The sequence below is a fragment of the Coregonus lavaretus genome (genome assembly GCF_964263955.1).
Source record: "Coregonus lavaretus genome assembly, chromosome: 3".
Classification (NCBI taxonomy): Eukaryota; Metazoa; Chordata; class Actinopteri; order Salmoniformes; family Salmonidae; genus Coregonus; species Coregonus lavaretus.
This window is the reverse complement of record NC_139990.1, coordinates 2616619-2640654: the sequence shown is the minus strand read 5'-3', so window position 1 is coordinate 2640654 and position 24036 is coordinate 2616619. Positions and strand designations below refer to the sequence as shown.

The following is a 24036-nucleotide window of genomic DNA, read 5'->3' as shown; positions in this document are numbered from 1 at the left end:
AACAAAACAGAGGCCTTTTTGTCAGAAGGTTTAATGGGAGTTGAAATGCAGTCAAATGATTTGTTCTGTTTGTTTCATTGGCACGGAGGCACTATCCATTCCATGTCTTTCTTTGTGTGCTCTTACACTTTGCAATGCTTTATTGTCTATACAAATGCTCTGTATTGGACTTTGTTCATCCTGGATGTATGTTTTTTTTTTTTTTTTTAAGAGAAGCTGCTATACTGTAGCTTGGTCATAAGTCATGTTCTGTGAGCTTTATAGCTTTGAGCATCATAGGTTTTACTATCCAGGTATTTCAACTTACTATACCGTACACAAGGCCCCATTGTTTGTATGTCTATTGAATTTAAATTTATATAATACTCTAATATTTGGCTTTGATTTGAACGTAGCATGAAATTCTACTTGTTCCATGGACAGGTGAAACAGGTGCCTTTTGACAGAAAGAAGCCATTGAATATCAACAATGTTGAGTGCTTTTTTCAACAAATTAGCTGTAGTGTAACACCTCAACCTGGATGATGGCCTTGTAGTCCAAGCATTTGACATTATGTAGATAGATGAATGCCATTTAAGCGACAAAACAAATGTTACTTCCACACAGTTACCACACAGCAACATTATCCCTCTATTTAGCTTGTTAGTATTTTGCTAGTAGACGACGTGTTTCGCCTCTAAAAGACTCTCATTCATGTGTTTTTTTGCCCCTCTCTCTCTCTCTCTCTCTCTCTCTCTCTCTCTCTCTCTCTCTCTGTCTCTCTGTCTGTCTCTGTCTCGCTCTCTCTCTCACTCTCTCGCTCTCTCTCTATCTCACTCTCTCTCGCTCTCTCTCTCTGTCTCTCTCACTCTCTCTATATCTCTCTCGCTCTCTCTCGCTCTCTCTCTCACTCTCTCTCTTTCTCTGCCTCTCTCTCTTTCGTATGTGTGAGCACTTCTTGCTATGATTCCCATTGCTGCTGAAAGGAATCGAACATGAGTTCAATCTAAACTGTCCATCCTCTGATGTACATAGTTATTTATACATGATCAGCGGAGAACGAAATGAGAGCCTGCCTGGAATTCGGCAAGCGGATTAGTGTGAAGTAGCGATGAAATCAACATAGCCTTACAATGTTGCTACAAACGCCTCTCGGAAACAAAAAAACTGTAATAATAATAATAAAATCATTGCATTTCACAGAAGCATTCATATGATTTGAAATAACATAAGGAACGATTTTTGTTTTAAGTTTTAATTTGAAAAATGTTAACGCTTGCACTTCAGTTATTCTGTTTTATTGAAAAGGAAGAAAGATGATAATGTTAAATGTGTTATTAGCATGCTATACACAGGTACTGCATGCCTATCACCTAGAAGCCCAAGACGAAGAAACCATGGACAGACAGGAGTATCTCTGTGTGGGAGAAGAAACATCATAGATAGATACAGACAGGAGTATCTGTGTGTGGAAGAAGCCAATAAACCAGTGTGGACACGGACATGGCAAAAAAGGTTTTTGTAAATGTTTTAACAATAATTTTTAGAATGTTGTTTCTTGTTTTTACACTTTATTGCATAAAAGTCGGATTTAGATTGTTTGTTTCTTTATTTAGTTTTTTCTGCTACCACCTTTAAGTTTTTGTGTTGTAGGGTTTTACATGCAAAAAAAATTCTACAAAGATGGCAAAGATGTCTACATCTAAACTTGAATAATAATGATAATAATAATTAATAAAGTAATAACAAAACATGTTCTGAAATCTATTTTTATTCAGTGATGCTTCCCATGACCATGCTGTGAAGTATATGTAACTACACACAGCTAACTATATGTACTTACATGTAACTACGTAGTTATGTATAAACACCTGTAATTCAGTCTTCTGTATCTTGGAAGGAAAGCAGAGGATTGGTCCTTTCACAAATGAAGTGGGCCTATCGGACCATACCCTCTCAGTTCAAGGCCAAGAGCTTAAGGTCACCTTTCAACCCATTGAACCAGAAGAAGTGGGGCACGGACTTGCATACGAGGGATCCCATGGTACAACAAGCTAAATAAAACCTCCAACCTCTCTCTGCCTGGTGAGACTTCACTCTATTGATTTGTACCCCAGTGTTTTGCTGGTGTTCTAGGAAAGGAGCGTAATTATATTCCAGGGTAGACGAGCTGTCAAGGCGTCAGTGTAATGCGGTAGGCGAAGTCAGGCGCAGGACACAGAGCTAATCAAAAAGGTGTACTTTACTCGTAGGTAAATGAATGAACAAATCCTCCACGCAGGGAGGAAACAAACCCGCACACCCCCCCCCCCCCCCCCTTGACGCGCGGCTCCAGCCGTGCGCCGACCCCGGCCTCGGGGACGGCCAGGAGGACGCGAAGCAGGGCGAGTCGGATGACTATGGTGGAAATCCCTCAACATGGAGGGATCAAGGATGTCCCTCCTAGGGACCCAGCACCGTTCCTCCGGACCGTACCCCTGCAGGCCCCCCACCCAACGGGCCCCACCCGGCCTGAGGAGAGACACATGGAACGAGGGGTTAATACGGTAATTAAGAGGAAGCTGTAACCTATAACAAACCTTGTTCAATCTCCTCAGGACTTTAAATGGCCCCACAATCCGCCGACCCAGCTTCCGGCAGGGCAGGCGAAGGGGCAGGTTTCGGGTCGAGAGCCAGACCCAGTCCCCCGGTGCATACACCGGGGCCTCACTGCGGTGGCGATCGGCGCTCGCCTTTTGTCGCCTGATGGCCCGCTGCAGGTGTACATGAGCAGCGTTCCAGGTCTCTTCCGAGCGCCGAAACCACTCATCCACCGCAGGAGCCTCGATCTGGCTCTGATGCCAAGGTGCCAGGACCGGCTGATAACCTAACACACACTGGAAAGGAGTAAGGTTAGTAGAGGAGTGGCGGAGTGAGTTTTGGGCAATCTCTGCCCTGGGGATAAAACCCGGCCACTCCCCCTGCCGGTCCTGGCAATAGGACCGCAGAAACCTACCCACATCCTGGTTAACTCTCTCCACCTGCCCATTACTCTCGGGGTGAAAGGTAAGGCTGATCGAGACCCCCAGACGTTCCATGGACGCCCTCCACCTTGAGGTGAACTAGGGACCCCGATCCGACACAATATCCTCAGGTACCCCGTAGTGCCGGAAGACGTGTGTAAACAGGGCCTCAGCAGTTTTTAGGGCTGTAGGGAGACCTGGCATAGGAATGAGACTGCAGGACTTGGAAAACCAATCCACAACGACCAGGATCGTGTTGTTCCCTTGTGAGGGGGGAAGGTCCGTAACAAAATCCACCGATAGGTGGGACCACTGCCGTTGTGGAACGGGTAGGGGTTGTAACTTCCCTCTGGGCAGGTGTCTAGGTGCCTTACACTGAGCAGGATGAAACATAAACCCTCATGTCCTTGGCTAAAGTGGGCCACCAGTACTTCCCACTAAGACAGTGCACTGTCCGACCGATGCCAGGATGACCAGAGGAGGGTGACGTGTGAGCCCAATAGATCAATCGATCGCGAACCTCGAGTGGCACGTACATCCGACCCTCTGGACACTGGGGGGGAGTGGGCTCGGTATGTAACGCCCCTCGATGTCCGCGTCAACCTCCCACACCACCGGTGCCACCAGACACGATGCCGGAAGTATGGGAGTGGGCTCAATGGACCTCTCCTCTTTGTCATACAGTCGGGACAGGGCGTCTGACTTAGCGTTCTGGGAACCTGGTCTGTAAGTGAGAGTAAACACAAAACGAGTGAAGAACATGGCCCACCTTGCCTGGCGAGGGTTCAACCTCCTCGCCGCCCGGATGTACTCCAGATTGCGATGGTCAGTCAAAATGAGAAAAGGGTGTTTAGCCCCCTCAAGCCAATGCCTCCACACTTTCAGAGCTTTAACCACAGCTAACAGCTCCCGGTCCCCCACATCATAGTTGCGCTCCGCTGGACTGAGCTTCTTAGAAAAGAAAGCACAGGGGCGGAGTTTTGGTGACGTACCCGAGCGCTGAGACAGAACAGCTCCAATCCCAGCCTCGGACGTGTCCACCTCAACCTGGAATGCCAAGGAAGGATCCGGATGAGCCAGCACCGGAGCCGAAGTAAACAGGTCCTTCAGATGACCAAAAGCCCTGTCCGCCTCAGCTGACCACTGTAGATGCACCGGTCCCCCCTTCAGCAAGGAGGTAATGGGAGCCGCTACCTGACCAAAGCCCTGGATAAACCTCCGGTAGTAGTTGGCAAAACCCAAGAATCGCTGCACCTCCTTCACCGTGGTTGGAGTCGGTCAATTATGCACGGCCGAAATGCGGTCAATCTCCATCTCCACACCTGACGTGGACAGGACTCTTGGAAGAACAGACATTTCTCCGCCTTCACATACAGGTCATGCTCCAACAGTCGACCAAGCACCTGACGCACCAGGGACACATGCTCGGCCCGTGTAACGGAGTATATGAGAATGTCATCAATATACACCACTACACCCTGTCCGTGCAGGTCCCTGAAAATCTCATCAACAAAAGATTGGAAGACTGATGGAGCATTCATCAAACCGTATGGCATGACGAGGTACTCATAGTGCCCAGAGGTGGTACTAAATGCTGTCTTCCACTCATCTCCCTCCCAGATACGCACCAGGTTGTACGCGCTCCTGAGATCCAATTTCGTGAAGAGGCGCACCCCGTACAATGACTCCGTCATACTCGCAATCAGAGGTAGTGGATAGCTGTATTTTACAGTGATCTGATTAAGATCACGGTAGTCAATGCACGGGCGTAAGCCACCATCCTTCTTCACAAAAAAGAAACTCGATGACACAGGGGAAGTGGAAGTCCGAATGTATCCTTGCCTTAGAGATTCGGTGACATACATTTACATACGTTTCCATAGCCGCCGTCTCTTCCTGTGACAGAGGATACACGTGACTCCGGGGAAGCGCAGCGCCTACCTGGAGGTTTATCGCACAATCCCCCTGTCGATGGGGTGGTAATTGAGTCTCCTTCTTTTTACAGAAGGCGAGAGCCAAATCGGCATATTCAGGCGGAATGTGCATGGTGGGAACATGGTTTGGACTTTCCACCGTAGTAGCCCCTACGGAAACACCTACACACCTCCCCGAGCACTGACTTGACCATCCCTTGAGAGTCCTCTGTTGCCATGAAATAGTGGGGTCATGTGAGGTTAACCAGGGAAGCCCCAACACCACTGGAAACGCAGGAGAATCAATCAGATATAGACTAATTGTTTCCTCATGCCCCTCCTGCGTCTTCATCCAGAGTGGCGCTGTGACCTCCCTAATCAGACCTGACCCTAAAGGGCGACTATCTAGGGCATGGATAGGGAAGGGCACATCACCACCAGTTTTTCCAGGTTTAGGTTGGTGTCTCTGCAGGCCAGTTCCCGACGAACTTCCTCCCTTAAGCTGCAACGGTAGGGGTCGATGAGGGCCCTCTCATTCCATCCTGCGCTGGCAGCCAGAGTCCGAATGTCCAGTGCAAACTCCTGCGCGCTCCTCTTCCCCTGTCTGAGGTGGAATAGACGCTCACCTGCCGCTCTCCCCTCTGGTGGATGATCGAATACCGCCCTAAAGCGGCGGGTAAACTCTGCATAGCTTACAGTTGCGGTGTCTATTCCCCCCCACTCGGCATTGGCCCACTCGAGCGCGTTACCGGACAGACAGGAGATGAGGGCGGACACGCTCTCGTATCCCGAGGGAGCCGGGTGGATGGTTGCCAGGTAGAACTCTACCTGGAGCAGAAAACCCTGGCACCCGGCAGCTGTACTGTCATATGCCCTCGGGAGCGAGAGCCGAATCCCACTGGACCCAGATGGTGAAGAGGTGGACAGCGGTGTTGGTGGTGGTGTAATTGCCGGAGGTATAGGGATACCTCCTCTCTCCCATCGCTCCATGGTATTAACCACTTGTTCCAAAAAGCAGTGCCGAGAGCCTGGATCATGGCCGCTTGTAGTTAGACGCGTTCCTCCATCGATCCGGCTGGCATTGCTGTACCTGCTGACTCCATATTATGGTGTGTGTTTCTGTCAAGGCGTCAGTGTAATGCGGTAGGCGAAGTCAGGCGCAGGACACAGAGCTAATCAAAAGGCGTACTTTACTCGTAGGTAAATGAATGAACAAATCCTCCACGCAGGGAGGAAACAAACCCGCACACTAACGACAACCAAAACATGAACAAACACGCACAACACACAGTGTGAGACAGAGGGTTAAATAGGGAAGACATAACTACATAATGGGAAACAGGTGTGAACAATGAAGACAAAACAAGTCGAACATAGACACATGGATCGGTAGTAGCTAGTACTCCGGTGACGACGAACGCCGAAGCCTGCCCGAGCAAGGAGGAGGGGCAGCCTCGGCTGAATTCGTGACACTCTCTTGTATTCCATAGACATGGATAACACACACACACACAGAGACACAGACAGACGTCAACAACAGGAAAGAGACAGTAATTACAGTTATTTATTGTAAAAATAGATCAGTTCTGGCCTACACTCTTGTAATATGGTATTGGAACCTACTGAGATAGAATAACACACAGACACTAATACACACACACACACACACACACACACACACACAGGCTTCTCAAGCTTATCAAAAGTGGCTCTTGGAGTTCTGTGGCACTGGCAATGCAAAGAGAAGCCCAAAATGATATATACCTCACATGCGACTCGTGACAAGAAGCCAATTAGAATGATTATCTGACTCCATAAGATAAATAGCAATATGCAAGAGACTATAGTTAAACCATGTGCAGTCAAGTATTATGCGTTTAGCTGACTAAGATCAAGGAATGGTCATGAGAATGGAATTCCAAATGCAAGTGTGTTTAATTACTTTGTAAAATGAATGATAACATTATACAAGGCATAAGCTTAAGTTACAAAGCATTAACAAGTATTTCAAGGCATTATTCTAGGTATGATCAGACAGGGAGAGAGAGACAAAGAAACCACGGCTTGTGCCATGGCCCACAGCTCGTGGGAGAGAGAGAAAGAGTGTAGGTATCTCACCACAGCATGTCAAGAGGAGAAAGAGAATGAATCTAAGACCCTTTTACATTTGAGTCATTTAGCAGTATAACATCTGAGTTGTTTGGATTCAAAATCTGAGTTGTTGACCAATAGCATTACTGTTAAGTTAACCTCCAATCAGACATCAGATCTACAGACCTGTAAATACAACAGAACTGCTTCTAAGAGGTGAGACAATGGGGGTTGGCAAGATAATGAGGCGTTCCTAAGACAACACACAGGCATCCTCCTAAGAAGAGTCACTTCGGGGGGCTGGGACACACTACATTATTTTTTAAGTGAAGGCTTTCCTGAGTCTGCACCTTGAATCTCCAAACCTCCCTGTGTGATAAAAGAGAGATAAATCTGTGCCCTGGGAGAGGGTTATGGTCACCTGTAACCCTCCCGCACTGCAGGCCAATCATGTCAAAACTAATCCACCTGAGAAATCACTCATTTATGATGCAAATGTTATCATGTTTTTCAATTAGAATTTAGCATTATTTTATGAGATGGGTAGAAAGTCAAGTCAAAGATCCAATTTAACAAACTCAGATCAGGCAATGATCTTATTCAGTGGTATATCATTAACTTATTTATGTTAGATATGAATCCTGCTCACTCCATAACTTGGTTATAAGTACGACAGACACGGGTGTGTTCTGTATTCTGGTCTCATCATATCGTGCTGTGGCAATCATTTCCTTTACCACCCCCCTCCCCCTTCTCCCGCCTCCTCCTCTTCCCAATCTCAGATCTACAATCTTATCAGCTTCGCCTGGACTCCGCCATCATGGCGAATTTCCCAGATGATAGCCCAAGCATACTTCTTAGCACTCCAATGAACAACCTAATTTCAGCGGGCCCAACAAATCCTTGCCTAGCGTGCCGTGGCGTGCCGCCGACCAAATTAAGGAACAAACCATTCACTTGGTTTACAATTTTAGACTCATCCAAGTGATTAAACAGACTACCGTATTGGGCCCTGGAATCCTGCTACTGATTGGGAGGCCCCTTAATCCTCCCTCGATCGTCCCTCGATCATCTCTCGAATCGTCCCTCGATCCTCTCTCGATCATCTCTCGATCCTCCCTCGATCCTCCATCGATCATCTCTCGATCCTCCCTCGATCATCTCTCGATCCTCCCTCGATCATCTCTCGATCCTCCCTCGATCATCTCTCGATCCTCCCTCAATCATCTCTTGATCATCTCTCGATCCTCCCTCGATCTTCTCTCAATCATCTCTCGATCCTCCCTCGATCTTCTCTCGATCATCTCTCGATCCTCCTTCGATCCTCCCTCGATGATCTCTTGATCCTCCCTCGATCATCTCTCGATCCTCCCTCGATTTTTTCTCGATCATCTCTCGATCCTCCCTCGATTTTTTCTCGATCATCTCTCGATCCTCCCTCGATCTTCTCTCGAGCATCTCTCGATCCTCCCTCAATTTTCTCTCGATCATCTCTCGATCCTCCCTCGATTTTCTCTCGATCATCTCTCCATACTCCCTTGATCATCTCTCGATCCTCCCTCGATCATCTCTCGATCTTCTCTCGATCATCTCTCAATCCTCCCTCGATCATCTCTCCAAAAACCACCGACATTGTTTCCTCCCTCTGCAGACACTGGGAGGAGGGATGAAGGGAAGGAGGAAGAGAGGGAGGTGTGGAGGTGGGGATTGTGCCAATAAAGGCTGCCGACCTGGTTTTTCCTATTGTAGTTTTCATTAGAGCTTTGCCCTTGATTAACACTTCGATTATCTATCAGGCTCTCGGAGTGGCTTTGCATTTTACCAATAGGCTGTGATGTCATCCAGTCGGGAAGGCGAAGTGAGTACGAATATAAAATATCCTGTTTATTTGAGGGGTCTGCATGCAGTCCGAGTTATTGTTTTGTGTATGTTTTTTAAAGATAGGCCTATATTTATGTATGAATGTTATTGAGATTCTTTTCACAGCCGTTTGAGATGCATCACGTGTCTGTGAGGGGTATTTCAGATGCATGGGCTCGACTTAGGTTATTGACCCGCAAAGGTATTCCATGTTCTTAGGAGAAAAGCAAAGGACAGGCATATTAATATTAATATATATGTATGGCTATGAATTAAAAACACAAGCAATAATAACCTGCACATATCACTGTTCAGCTTGTCAAGGGTTCACGCAGATTCTGGAGTCTGAGACAGAGATGGGTTGTGTAAACGTTGACCATACCAATGATACATGCCCCTGTCCACGGCTGACTGCAACTCAGGGAGTGAGAGACTAAGGGGACTTTTCTGAACAGCAACCCATTGACTAGCCAAAATCTTTAACTCACCCTTACTTTAACTTTAACCTTAACCTTAACCAAACCCCTAACCTTATCCCGACACTCAACCAAACCCCTAACCTTAACCCTAACCTCAACCAAACCCCTAACCTTAACCTTAACCTCAACCAAACCCCTAACCTTAACCTTAACACTAACCTCAACCAAACCCCTAATCCTAACCTTAACCTTAACCAAACCCCTAACCTTAACCCTAACCTTAACCTTAACCAAACCCCTAACCTTAACCCTAACCTTAACCAAACCTTAACCCTAACCTCAACCAAACCCCTAACCTTAACCCTAACCTTAACGAAACCCCTAACCTTAACCCTAACCTCAACCAAACCCCTAACCTTAACCCAAACCTTAACCAAATCCCTAATCTTAACCTCATTTTAACCAATTCTAAACTGTAATATTGGTTTGCACCTCAGCCACGTCCCCTTAGTTTTTCCCAGTCAGATAACTTCCAGTACATGAAGATCACTTCCTGTGTTTTGTCCCTCTGTTGGTATACAGGAAAAGCATCCTTCCACATGCCTGCTAGACGTCAGCCAGCCATACCAATGAATACATGTATGTCCTTTCTTGTCCATTTCTCACTTCCATGAAATAAGTTATTCTGCCCTTCTCACTTCGATGAAGTAGGTTATTGTCGACTGCTCACTTCCATTGGCCACGAGCCACTCAGGTGACTACTATACAGTGAGGGAAAAAAGTATTTGATCCCCTGCTGATTTTGTACATTTGCCCACTGACAAAGAAATGATCAGTCTATCATTTTAATGGTAGGTTTATTTGAACAGTGGGAGACAGAATACCAACAAAAAAATCCAGAAAAACGCATGTCAAAAATTTTATAAATTGATTTGCATTTTAATGAGGGAAATAAGTATTTGACCCCCTCTCAATCAGAAAGATTTCTGGCTCCCAGGTGTCTTTTATACAGGTAACGAGCTGAGATTAGGAGCACACTCTTAAAGGGAGTGCTCCTAATCTCAGTTTGTTACCTGTATAAAAGACACCTGTCCACAGAAGCAATCAATCAATCAGATTCCAAACTCTCCACCATGGCCAAGACCAAAGAGCTCTCCAAGGATGTCAGGGACAAGACTGTAGACCTACACAAGGCTGGAATGGGCTACAAGACCATCGCCAAGCAGTTTGGTGAGAAGGTGACAACAGTTGGTGCGATTATTCGCAAATGGAAGAAACTGTCAAATAACTGTCAATCTCCCTTGGCCTGGGGCTCCATGCAAGATCTCACCTCGTGGAGTTGCAATGATCATGAGAACGGTGAGGAATCAGCCCAGAACGACACAGGAGGATCTTGTCAATGATCTCAAGGCAGCTGGGACCATAGTCACCAAGAAAACAATTGGTAACACACTACGCCGTGAAGGACTGAAATCCTGCAGCACCCGCAAGGTCCCCCTGCTCAAGAAAGCACATATACAGGCCCGTCTGAAGTTTGCCAATGAACATCTGAATGATTCAGAGGAGAACTGGGTGAAAGTGTTGTGGTCAGATGAGAACAAAATCGAGCTTTTTGGCATCAACTCAACTCGCCGTGTTTGGAGGAGGAGGAATGCTGCCTATGACCCCAAGAACACCATCCCCACCGTCAAACATGGAGGTGGAAATGTTATGCTTTGGGGGTGTTTTTTTGCTAAGGGGACAGGACAACTTCACCGCATCAAAGGGACGATGGACGGGGCCATGTACCGTCAAATCTTGGGTGAGAACCTCCTTCCATCAGCCAGGGCATTGAAAATGGGTCGTGGATGGGTATTCCAGCATGACAATGACCCAAAGGAGTGGCTCAAGAAGAAGCATATTAAGGTCCTGGAGTGGCCTAGCCAGTCTCCAGACCTTAATCCCATAGAAAATCTGTGTAGGGAGCTGATGGTTCGAGTTGCCAAACGTCAGCCTCGAAACCATAATGACTTGGAGAAGATCTGCAAAGAGGAGTGGGACAAAATCCCTCCTGAGATGTGTGCAAACCTGGTGGCCAACTACAAGAAACGTCTGACCTCTGTGATTGCCAACAAGGATTTTGCCACCAAGTACTAAGTCATGTTTTGCAGAGGGGTCAAATACTTATTTCCCTAATTAAAATGCAAATCAATTTATAACATTTTTGACATGCGTTTTTCTGGATTTTTGTTGTTGTTATTTTGTCTCTCACTGTTCAAATAAACCTACCATTAAAATTATAGACTGATCATTTCTTTGTCAGTGGGCAAACGTACAAAATCAGCAGGGGACCAAATACTTTTTTCCCTCACTGTACATGAAGATTGCTTCATGTTATTGTATTTTTATACAGGGATGCCTGCTAGACATCAGCTAGCCATACAATGAAATAAGTCCTTGTCCACTGGCCACTTCCATGTAAAAGGGTCCTTGTCCACATCTCACTTCCATGTAAAACGGTACTTGTCCACTGGCCACTTCCATGTAAAAGGGTCCTTGTCCACATCTCACTTCCATGTAAAACGGTACTTGTCCACTGGTCACTTCCATGTAAAAGGGTCCTTGTCCACTGCTCACTTCCATGTAAAAGGGCCCAGAGGAGATGACTGCAGTTTTACGGGCTCCTAACCAATTGTGCTATTGTGTGTGTTTTTTCGCGTTATTTGTAACTTATTTTGTACATAATGTTTCTGCCACCGTCTCTGATGACCGAAAAAAGCTTCTGGTTATCAGGACAGCGATTACTCACCTCGTACTGGACGAAGATTTTTTATTATACGAGTCGGACGCGAAGGATTTTCTTCAGACACCCGACAAGGCCCAAATCCCCGTCATTCACATGAGAAAGAGACAGAGATATCGGGGACGTAGGCCGGGGTGCCTTGTAAGGATCCAACAGAGAGTGCGTAATCTGCCTGATCTGATGGCAGATCAGTCCTACTAGCCAACGTACAATCATTGGATGAGAAAATAGACTAATTAAGGTCATGGATATCCTACCAACGGGACATTAAAAACTGTAATATCTTATGTTTCACCGAGTCGTGGCTGAACTATGACATGGATAACATACAGCTTGCGGGATATACTCTGCATCGGCAAGATAGAACAGCTGCCTCTGGTAAGACAAGGGGTGGCGGTCTGTGTATATTTGTAAACAACAGCTGGTGCACGAAATCTAATATTAAGGAAGTCTCAAGGTTTCGCTCGCCTGAGGCAGAGTATCTCATGATAAGCTGTAGACCACACTATTTACCAAGAGAGTTTTCATCCATATTTTTTGTAGCTGTCTATTTACCACCACAAACCGATGCTGGCACTAAGACCGCACTCAATGAGCTGTATAAGGCCATAAGCAAACAGGAAAATGCTCATCCAGAGGCAGCGCTCCTAGTGGCCAGGGACCTTAATGCAGGGAAACTTAAATCTGTTTTACCTAATTTCTACCAGCATGTTAAATGTGCAACCAAATGAAAAAAAACTCTAGACCACCTTTACTCCACACACAGAGACACGTACAAAGCTCTCCCTCGCCCTCCATTTGACAAATCTGACCATAACTCTATCCTCCTGATTCCTGCTTACAAGCAAAAACTAAAGCAGGTAGCACCAGTGACTCGGTCAATAAGGAAGTGGTCAGATGACGCAGATGCTAAGCTACAGGACTGTTTTTCTAGCACAGACTGGAATATGTTCTGGGATTCTTCCGATGGCATTGAGGAGCACACCACATCAGTCACTGGCTTCATCAATAAGTGCATCGATGACATCGTACACAGTGACCATACGTACATACCCCAACCAGAAGCCATGGATTACAGGCAACATCCGCACTGACCTAAAGGGTAGAGCTGCCGCTTTCAAGGAGCGGGACTCAAACCAGGACGCTTATAAGACATCCCGCTATGCCCTCCGACGAACCATCAAACAGGCAAAGCATCAATACTGGACTTAGATTGAATCGTACTACACTGGCTCCGACGCTCGTTGGATGTGGCAGGGCTTGCAAACTATTACAGACAGTGACATGAGCCTACCAGACAAGCTAAACTACTTCTATGCTCGCTTCGAGGCAAGCAACACTGAAGCATGCATGAGAGCATCAGCTGTTACGGATGATTGTGTGATCACACTCTCAGTAGCCGATGTGAGTAAGACCTTTAAACAGGTCAACATTCACAAGGCCGCAGGGCCAGACGGATTACCAGGACGTGTACTCCGAGCATGCGCTGACCAACTGGCAAGTGTCTGTCACGCCCTGACTCAGAGGACGCTTATATGTTGAGTCAGGGTGTGTATATTCCTTGTTGTGATGTTCTATGTTGTATTTTCTATGTTTAGATCTAGTATGTCTAGTATTGGCCGGTGTGGTTCCCAATCAGAGGCAGCTGTCGCTCGTTGTCTCTGATTGGGGACCATACTTAGGCAGCCTATTGGCACTAGTGGGTTGTGGGATCTTGTTCCGTGTGAGGTATGTTGTTTGTGTACCTTGGACTTCACGTGTCGTTAGTTTGTTGTTTTTGTCATTGTTTATTTTGTTCAAATAAACATGTATGCATATCACGCTGCGCCTTGGTTTGACCCGTCTATGAACGAACGTGACAGTGTCTTCACTGACATTTTCAACCTGTCCCTGACTGAGTCTGTAATACCAACATGTTTCAAGCAGACCACCATAGTCCCTGTGCCCAAGAACACTAAGGTAACCTGCCTAAATGACTACCGACCCGTAGCACTCATGTCTGTAGCCATGAAGTGCTTTGAAAGGCTGGTCATGGCTCACATCAACACCATTATCCCAGAAACACTAGACCCACTCCAATTTGCATACCGTCCCAACAAATCTATAGATGATGCATTATCTATTGCACTCCACACTGCCCTTTCGCACCTGGACAAAAGGAACACCTATGTGACAATGCTATTCATTGACTACAGCTCAGCCTTCAACACCATAGTGCCCTCAGAGCTAATCACTAAGCTAAGGATCCTGGTACTAAACACCTCCCTCTGCAACTGTATCCTGGACTTCCTGACAGGCCGCCCCCAGGTGGTAAGGGTAGGTAACAACACATCTGCCACGCTGATCCTCAACACGGGGGCCCCTCAGGTGTGCGTGCTCAGTCCCCTCCTGTACTCCCTGTTCACCCATGACTGCATGGCCAGGCACGACTCCAACACCATCATTAAGTTTGCCGACGACACAACAGTGGGAGGCCTGATCACCGACAACAATGAGACAGCCTATAGGGAGGAGGTCATAGACCTGGCTTTGTGGTGCCAGGTAACACTCTCTACCTCAACGTGATCAAGACAAAGGAGATGATTGTGGAATACAGGAAAAGAGAAGGACTGAGCACGCCCCCATTCTCATTGACGGGGCTCTAGTGGAGATGGTTGAGAGCTTTAAGTTCCTTGGTGTCCACATCGCCAACAAACTATCATGGTCCAAACACACCAAGACAGTCATGAAGAGGGCATGACAAAGCCTATTCCACATCAGGAGACTGAAAAGATTTGGCATGGGTCCTCAGATCCTCAAAAAGTTATACAGCTGCACCATCGAGAGCATCCTGACTGGTTGCATCACTGCCTGGTATGGCAACTGCTTGGCCTCCGACCGCAAGGCACTACAGAGGGTACAGTACATCACTGGGGCCAAGCTTCCTGCCATCCAGGACCTCTAGACCAGGCGATGTCAGAGGAAGGCCCTAAAAATTGTCAAAGACTCCAGCCACCCTAGTCATAGACTGTTCTCTCCGCTACCGCACAGCAAGCGGTACCGGAGCGCCAAGTCTAGGTCCAAAAGGCTTCTTAACAGCTTCTACCCCCAAGCCATAAGACTCCTGAACAGCTAATCAAATGGCTACCCGGACTATTTGCATTGTTCCCCCCCCCCCCCACCCCCTCTTTTACGCTGCTGCTACTCTCTGTTTATTATCTATGCATAGTCAATTACCTCAACTAACTTGTGCCCTGCACATTGACTCTGTACCGGTATCCCCTGTATATAGCCTCGCTACTGTTATTTTACTGCTGCTCTTTAATTATTTGTTATTACTTATTTTTCTTAAAACTGCATTGTTGGTTAAGGGCTTGTAAGTAAGCATTTCACTGTAAGGTCTACACCAGTTGTATTCGGCGCCATGTGGCAAACAACATTGTATTTTATTTTGTTTTATTTGTACACATCTCACTTCCATGTAAAAGGGTCCTTGTCCACTGGTCACTTCCATGTAAAAGGGTCCTTGTCCACTGATCACTTCCATGTAAAAGGGTCCTTGTCCACCGGTCACTTCCATGTAAAAGGGTCCTTGTCCTCTGGTCACTTCCATGTAAAAGGGTCCTTGTCCACTGGTCACTTCCATGTAAAAGGGTCCTTGTCCACTGGTCACTTCCATGTAAAAGGGTCCTTGTCCACTGGTCACTTCCATGTAAAAGGGTCCTTGTCCACTGGTCACTTCCATGTAAAAGGGTCCTTGTCCACTGGTCACTTCCATGTAAAAGGGTCCTTGTCCACTGGTCACTTCCATGTAAAAGGGTCCTTTTCCACAGGTCACTTCCATGTAAAAGGGTCCTTGTCCACATCTCACTTCCATGTAAAAGGGTCCTTGTCCACTGGTCACTTCCATGTAAAAGGGTCCTTTTCCACTGGTCACTTCCATGTAAAAGGGTCCTTGTCCACATCTCACTTCCATGTAAAAGGGTCCATGTCCACTGGTCACTTCCATGTAAAAGGGTCCTTGTCCACTGGTCACTTCCATGTAAAAGGGTCCTTTTCCACTGGTCACTTCCATGTAAAAGGGTCCTTGTCCACATCTCACTTCCATGTAAAAGGGTCCTTGTCCACTGGTCACTTCCATGTAAAAGGGTCCTTGTCCACATCTCACTTCCATTGGCCACGAGCCACTCAGGTGATTATACTATACAAGAAAATCACTTCCCGTTATTGTTCCTGTGTTGGTATACAGGGAGTTCTACTATGCTAGATGTTAGCAGGACGTTACATAACCTTTGAATAGGGAGAAAACCTGTTCAGACAACAAGGACACTCTCCACCGATAAGGACAAACAACTTTCAAACCCTCCCTCTCCTATCCCCACCCACAGGTAAAATAGGTAGCACATATATGCTAATATATCATATTGCTATCTCTCTTTTTCCTGATCATTTAGGGAAACACAGTGGAGGTTTTCACACAAAACACTTTTTATCATAACAGAGTTTGGTGATGTACCTAAAGGACAGGGCTTTATCGTTGAAAGACAAGGTTACTCCTCTAGCACTAGAGGCCAGCTCTACCTTTAGTGTCCCGTCATCTCTCCTCTGCCGGTCATGCATTCCAAGCAGCTCGTCCGCCATATGAATGATTTATCTCACACCCTTTGGAAGAACTACATCTCTGGCTGTCCAGTGCTAGACCTCCTCTCTCCATCTTTCAAAAAGGCCCTGCATAAAAGATGGAGAGTATGAGAGATGTGTGCTGATTAAAACACATGACCCGAGGGTTACAGGTGGATGTCTCTACATTATATGATTGAGTAGCCCCATCTCTGCCAGGGGGGGCTCTTCTGTCCATTCCCCTGACGTCACATTATGGGCTGGTTAGTCACACTGGTTTGGGTGTTAAGACGTCAGTCACACTGGTTTAGGTGTTAAGACGTCAGTCACACTGGTTTAGGTGTTAAGATGTCAGTCACACTGGTTTGGGTGTTAAGACGTCAGTCACACTGGTTTGGGTGTTAAGACGTCAGTCACACTGGTTTAGGTGTTAAGAAGTCAGTCACACTGGTTTAGGTGTTAAGACGTCAGTCACACTGGTTTAGGTGTTAAGACGTCAGTCACACTGGTTTAGGTGTAAAGACGTCAGTCACACTGGTTTAGGTGTTAAGACGTCAGTCACACTGGTTTGGGTGTTAAGACGTCAGTCACACTGGTTTAGGTGTTAAGACGTCAGTCACACTGGTTTAGGTGTTAAGACGTCAGTCACACTGGTTTAGGTGTAAAGACGTCAGTCACACTGGTTTAGGTGTTAAGACGTCAGTCACACTGGTTTGGGTGTTAAGACGTCAGTCACACTGGTTTAGGTGTTAAGACGTCAGTCACAAGACATCCTGTCAGTGCTTTTACTGGGACTAACTCCGCTAATATTACCCCACTCCCCTTGATTTCCCCGTCTCCTCTGAGATGAGGGGACATCCCGGGCGTCTTATTGACTACCTGAAAAGCCCTAGGAACGTCCCACCATCTATGTGTTCCTGTCATGGGGATCACCAAATGGTCTGATTCAATCTATGCCCTAGTGTTCCTGCCATGGGGATCGCCAAATGGTCTGATTTGAATCTAGGCACTGATGTTCCTGTCATGTTCCTGTCAATGGTCTGATTGAATCTATGCCCTAGTGTTCCTGCCATGGGGATCGCCAAATGGTCACCCTAGCATGTCGTTCTTTGTGCCTGATATGGACGAAACATCTGTCTCTATTGTCATTTCACTCATATTTAGCAGTCGTGGAGAGTTAATGGGATTTCTGACCTCCGAGATGGAGACGTGAAAGGTGTGTGTGTTTGTGCTTGCGTGTTTGTGTGTATGTGTGTGTATGTTGAACCATTTATCAGGGATTCCAGAGGCCCCCACATGGTGTAAAATATGACTGGGAAACAGCACCACACCCACACCACCAGGACACTATATAGACCTGACAGTTATTTCACTTACAATGAGGAAAGCTGTTGCTCAACCCATTGGAGAAGTGGGTCTGCTTTTGGCTTCAGTACCGGTAATTCCAATATATATTTTATTTGTTATAAAGCGTCTCTTCTAAATGATTTCTCATAAAAAGTAGAAGTAGCACATTCTCAGGATATTAATTCTATGTATTAAATACCATCATATTAATTGTTTCGTATTTGGGCTGTGAGCTGCTCAATCAAGCTGTTGTTTTTCTACAGCAGCTTTTCCAGACAGCCATACTTCATCTGATTGTCTTTCATTAGTTAGTAACCAGCCTCACTCCAGTCATACACACACACGCACACACACTCACACACGCGCACACGCACACACACGCACAAACACGCACACACACACACACAGACTGATATAATATGACTAATGTGTCCCTTTGATTTCAATGGAGAAAAAAAATAATTCAGTCTTAAATTACATTCCATCCAGACAGATCAATGTTCCTTTAGTTGTGTCGTGGTCAATATACCTGGAGAGTTTACTGATGGTTTTGTTCCAATCAGATCGATTGAGCTTCGACCATGGGTACACACAACACAACCAAACTCTAAAGGATACTCCTTCAACTGGGCTCGCAAACATAGTCTGTTTTCCTTTGTTTTAGAGGTTCAGTAGCTCTGTGGACTATTCTGAGAAATACAGTATGAATTTGGAGGGGACAGTCTCCCAAAGGAAGTTGCTTTAAAAGTTGGTTTCTTGAAGGAGGGGAGTCATGTTAAGAGTGAAACTTTCTCAAACTTGGCATTGCAAGAAATAATGTAATTAAGATCACATTCATTTTTCATAGGCTTCATCTAAATTAATCAAGCCCTTTAAAATCTAGACAAGGAAGAACATGGTTTTAAACCCTCCTTTTAAGAACACAGTCCTGTGCCAGCTTGTTGGATGGTGATGAGAGCGCCTGTTTTATGAAACATTACGGGCTAGAAGCATTGCCAGCTTGCTGTTCTAACCCACTCCATCAACACAACGATGGTCCACCCCGACCACTGTCCCTCTGCGTTTGGTAAGTGGATTGGCAGGATTGGTCCAATGTCGAGTATGGTGAGTGGAGAGGATAGGATGGGAGAGGGGAGAGGGGGGGAGAGGACACTGGAGGGGTGAGCGAAGTGCCTGGCAGGGGTACAGGAGAAGAGTGGGTATGAGTCTGATCAGAAGCACCAGCCCGAGTAATGGAGGGAAGGATGGAGGGGGAAACGGAGGAGAGAGGGAGTGTAGGAGAAAGAGGGAGGGAGCGTCACTCAGGCTGGCGTGGCATGGGTGATGGAGGGAGAGAGAGACGGAGAGAGCACTTCTCAGGCTGGCGTGGGTGATGGAGGGAGAGAGAGACGGAGAGAGCACTTCTCAGGCTGGCGTGGGTGATGGAGGGAGAGAGAGACGGAGAGAGCACTTCTCAGGCTGGCGTGGGTGATGGAGGGAGAGAGAGACGGAGAGAGCACTTCTCAGGCTGGCGTGGGTGATGGAGGGAGTGATGGAGGGAGAGAGACGGAGAGAGCACTTCTCAGGCTGGCGTGGGTGATGAGGGAGTGATGGAGGGAGAGACAGAGAGAGAGAGGCGGAGAGAGCACTTCTCAGGCTGGCGTGGCGTGGGTGTTGGAGGGAGTGATGGAGGGAGAGAGAGACGGAGAGAGCACTTCTCAGGCTGGCGTGGGTGATGGAGGGAGTGATGAGGGAGAGACAGAGAGAGAGAGGCGGAGAGAGCACTTCTCAGGCTGGCGTGGCGTGGGTGTTGGAGGGAGTGATGGAGGGAGAGAGAGACGGAGAGAGCACTTCTCAGGCTGGCGTGGGTGATGGAGGGAGTGATGGAGGGAGAGACAGGGAGAGAGTAACAGAGAGAGCACTTCTCAGGCTGGCGTGGCTTGGGTGATGGAGTGATGGAGGGAGAGACAGGGAGAGAGAGGCGGAGAGAGCACTTCTCAGGCTGGCGTGGCGTGGGTGATGGAGGGAGAGACTGGGAGAGAGAGATGGAGAGGGAGAGAGACAGAAGGAGGGAAAGCATCTCTTCTCTCATGCTGGCCTCATGGCGAGGGCCATGCCAACACTGCCGACAGAGTGATACATGCAGATGGGAGCAGAGAGCCCGTGCCAGGCTGTACTCACAGCATCCATCCTCTCCCCGGCTGGCAGCAAGGCCAACTGGAGGTGCCTTCTGATGGATGGGCCCAGACACTGACTGAGGAAAAGCAGTCTGCATCAAAAAACAGCCTCCAAGCGCCAACTCTTAGCTATAAATAATGTATAATACATTCCTTAACCTTTTCAAATATAAACGTCTTAAAAGTTGATCAAATAATGCTCACTCTATTGCCCAATATAAAGTATTGCTTGGGATCTTCATTACTGCTGCTCCCTGCAGTCAGCCGCAGTGTGTGTTAGTGAGACGCTGGTAGAGTGTGTGTTAGTGAGACGCAGGTAGCAGGTAGACAGGTAGAGTGTGTGTTAGTGAGACGCAGGTAGACAGGTAGACAGGTAGAGTGTGTGTTAGTGAGACGCAGGTAGCAGGTAGACAGGTAGAGTGTGTGTTAGTGAGACGCAGGTAGACAGGTAGACAGGTAGAGTGTGTGTTAGTGAGACGCAGGTAGCAGGTAGACAGGTAGAGTGTGTGTTAGTGAGACGCAGGTAGACAGGTAGAGTGTGTGTTAGTGAGACACAGGTAGCTGGTAGACAGGTAGAGTGTGTCACTGTGGTCGGTAGGGTCGGCAGGTAGGGTCGGCTTCTCTCAGGTCAAGGGCTGCAAATGTATGATAATGAACCTGCAAGGTGACGCAGAGTGTTTTAGTACACACGTAGTCATGAGCATGCACTGTGGTGAACGTTTACACACACACACACACACACACACACACACACACACACAAACACACACACACAGTTGGCTGCCCTTGAATAATGTTTGGTTGTATCAATTCAGAGACAGGCTGTGTAAAGAGCACTGTCACAGTATTTTGCTAATCAATTCATCCACTGATGTGATCAGAAGACAGATTTTATCAACACCTGATCAGAGCTCCATCTATATCCTCTTCCTCTTTCAGAATCCACTGACCAATAAACTTCCTCATCATCACAGATATGTACGGTGTCCATATTAGGACAGCCTCAATCTCAGCAGGACTTTGAGGAATATGGACACCGTAGACCTGTAATTGTAGTCGTTTTTACATTTCATCTTCATCATTCCAAAATAGTCTAATTTGAGCTGGACCTAGAGCTATATTGAATAATTAATGTGTGAGAGGGAAGTGGAGCGCAGGATTACATGCAACCGCTCTATCTCACCGTCTCCCCGTCTCTCTATCTCCCCCTGTCTCCTTCTCCCTCTCTATCTCCCCTGTCTCTCTATCACTTTCTATCTCCCCCTGTCTCCCCCTGTCTCTCTATCTCCCCCTGTCTCCCCCCATCTCTCTATCTCCCCTGTCTCTCTATCTCCCCCTGTCTCCCCCTGTCTCTCTATCTCCCCCTGTCTCCCCCCGTCTCTCTATCTCCCCCTGTCTCCCCCTGTCTCTCTATCTCCCCCTGTCTCCTTCTCCCTCTCTATCTCCCCAGTCTCTATATCTCTCTCTATCTCCCCATCTCCCCCCGTCTCTCTATCTCCCCCTGTCTCCCCCTGTCTCTCTATCTCCCCCTGTCTCCTTCTCCCTCTCTATCTCCCCTGTCTCTATATCTCTCTCTATCTCCCCCTGTCTCCCCCCGTCTCTCTATATCCCCCTGTCTACTTCTCCCTCTCTATCTCCCCTGTCTCCCTGTCTCTCTATCTCCCCCTGTCTCCTTCTCCCTCTCTATCTCCCCCTGTCTCCCCCTGTCTCTCTATCTCCCCTGTCTCTCTATCTCCCCTGTCTCCCTCTGCCTCTGCATATGGAACACACACACACACACACACACACACACACACACATACACACACACACACACACACACATACACACACACACACACACACACATACATACAGTACATACATGTGTCACGGAGGCTCTCCGCACTGCTAAAGCTAACTCTCTCTCCTCTGGTCTTATCCTTCTACACCTATCTGCTGCCTTTGATACTGTGAACCATCAGATCCTCCTCTCTACCCTCTCCGAGTTGGGCATCTCCTGCGCTGCTCACTCTTGGATTGCGTCCTACCTGACAGGTCGCTCCTACCAGGTGGCGTGCCGAGAATCTGTCTCCGCACCACGTGGTCTCACCACTGGTGTCCCCCAGGGTTCAGTTCTAGGCCCTCTCCTATTCTCTTTATACAGCAAATCACTTGGCTCTGTCATATCCTCACATGGTCATGAGATCATGGAGCGGGAAGGACTGCCCGCTCCATGATCTCGCCATCACGGTTGACAACTCCATTGTGTCCTCCTCCCAGAGTGCAAAGATCCTTGGCGTGACCCTGGACAACACCCTGTCGTTCTCCGCTAACATTAAAGTGGGGACCCGATCCTGCAGGTTCATGCTCTACAACATTCGCAGAGTACGACCCTACCTTACACAGAAAGCGGCACAGGTCCTAATCCAGGCACTTGTCATCTCCCGTCTGGATTACTGCAACTCGCTGTTGGCTGGGCTCCCTGCCTGTTCCATTAAACCCCTACAACTTATCCAGAACGCTGCAGCCCGTCTGGTGTTCAACCTTCCCAACTTCTCTCATGTTACCCCGCTCCTCCGCACACTCCACTGGCTTCCAGTTGAAGCTCGCATCTACTACAAAACCATGGTGCTTGCCTACGGAGCTGTGAGGGGAACGGCACCTCCTTACCTTCAGGCTCTGATCAGACCCTACACCCAAACGAGGGCACTACGTTCATCCACCTCTGGCCTGCTAGCCCCCCTACCTCTACGGAAGCACAGTTCCCGCTCAGCCCAGTCAAAGCTATTCGCTGCTCTGGCACCCCAATGGTGGAACAAGCTCCCCCACGACGCCAGGACAGCGAAGTCACTCACCACCTTCCGGAGACACTTGAAACCCTATCTCTTTAAGGAATACCTGGAATAGTCTAACAGTAATCATTCTACACCCCCCCTCCCCCAGTGGTGGTTGTCCCACTGGCTATCCTAAATTGAATGCACCAATTTGTAAGTCACTCTGGATAAGAGCGTCTGCTAAATGACTTAAATGTAAAGGTAATACATACAGATGATGAATTGTAGCTCAGTTGGTAGAGCATGGCGCTTGCAATGCCAGGGTTGTGGGTTCGTTTCCCACGGGGGGCCAGTATGAAAATGTATGCACTCACTAACTGTAAGTCGCTCTGGATAAGAGCGTCTGCTAAATGAATAAAATGTAAAGACAGTACATACACCCTGTGGCCAGCTTGGATCTATAGTGTAGCGCCTCTTTCTTGGGTAATCAATTATCAGTGTTCCATTAATATCAATTGTATTGATATTTTTGTGTGACTTCGTGTGTCTTTTTTAAGTAACTTTGTCACCTGCCAATGTCAGAAGAAATTAGCCAAAAATCTTTTTTTAAATTATCCCGTCTTTCAGCAAAACTTTTTTACACTAGACACACACAAGCATTCACACACACAAACACACACTTAGGTATTCGGACACATGCACGCACACATACACACACACACACTCTGGACACACACACACACACTCTGGACATTTGCACACGCAGTCAGAAGACAAAGGGCAGAATTCCCTTGGAAATTATATTGCTAGACAATTCATAATCTGAAGTGTTCTTAGTTTCCATGGATACACAGCCTTCCCTCTGAGGAGGCTTTGCTGCGATGTAAGTGAATCCATTGGTCACGTCTCTATTCCAGTTCTGGGGAGAGAAAGAAATAGAGAGAGAGAAAATAGGGAAGATAGAAAATACAATTAGAAAAAAGGATAAAGGGAATGATGGGAAGGTTGTGAATGTTTTGAAGGTTGCGAATGTTGTGAATGATGGGAATGTTGTGAATGTTTTGAAGGTTGTGAATGTTGTGTATGATGGGAATGTTGTGAATGTTTTGAAGGTTGTGAATGTTGTGAATGT

General features: G+C 47.2%; 1 protein-coding gene across 2 annotated transcripts in view; it reads left to right on the top strand.

The window, feature by feature from the left end:
• LOC311125099 (focal adhesion kinase 1-like) overlaps positions 1-24036 on the top strand; it is a gene marked incomplete at its 5' end in the record, with an annotated part of 1344976 nt that overhangs the window by 400676 nt on the left and 920264 nt on the right. The gene's annotated exons all lie outside the window — the stretch shown is intronic.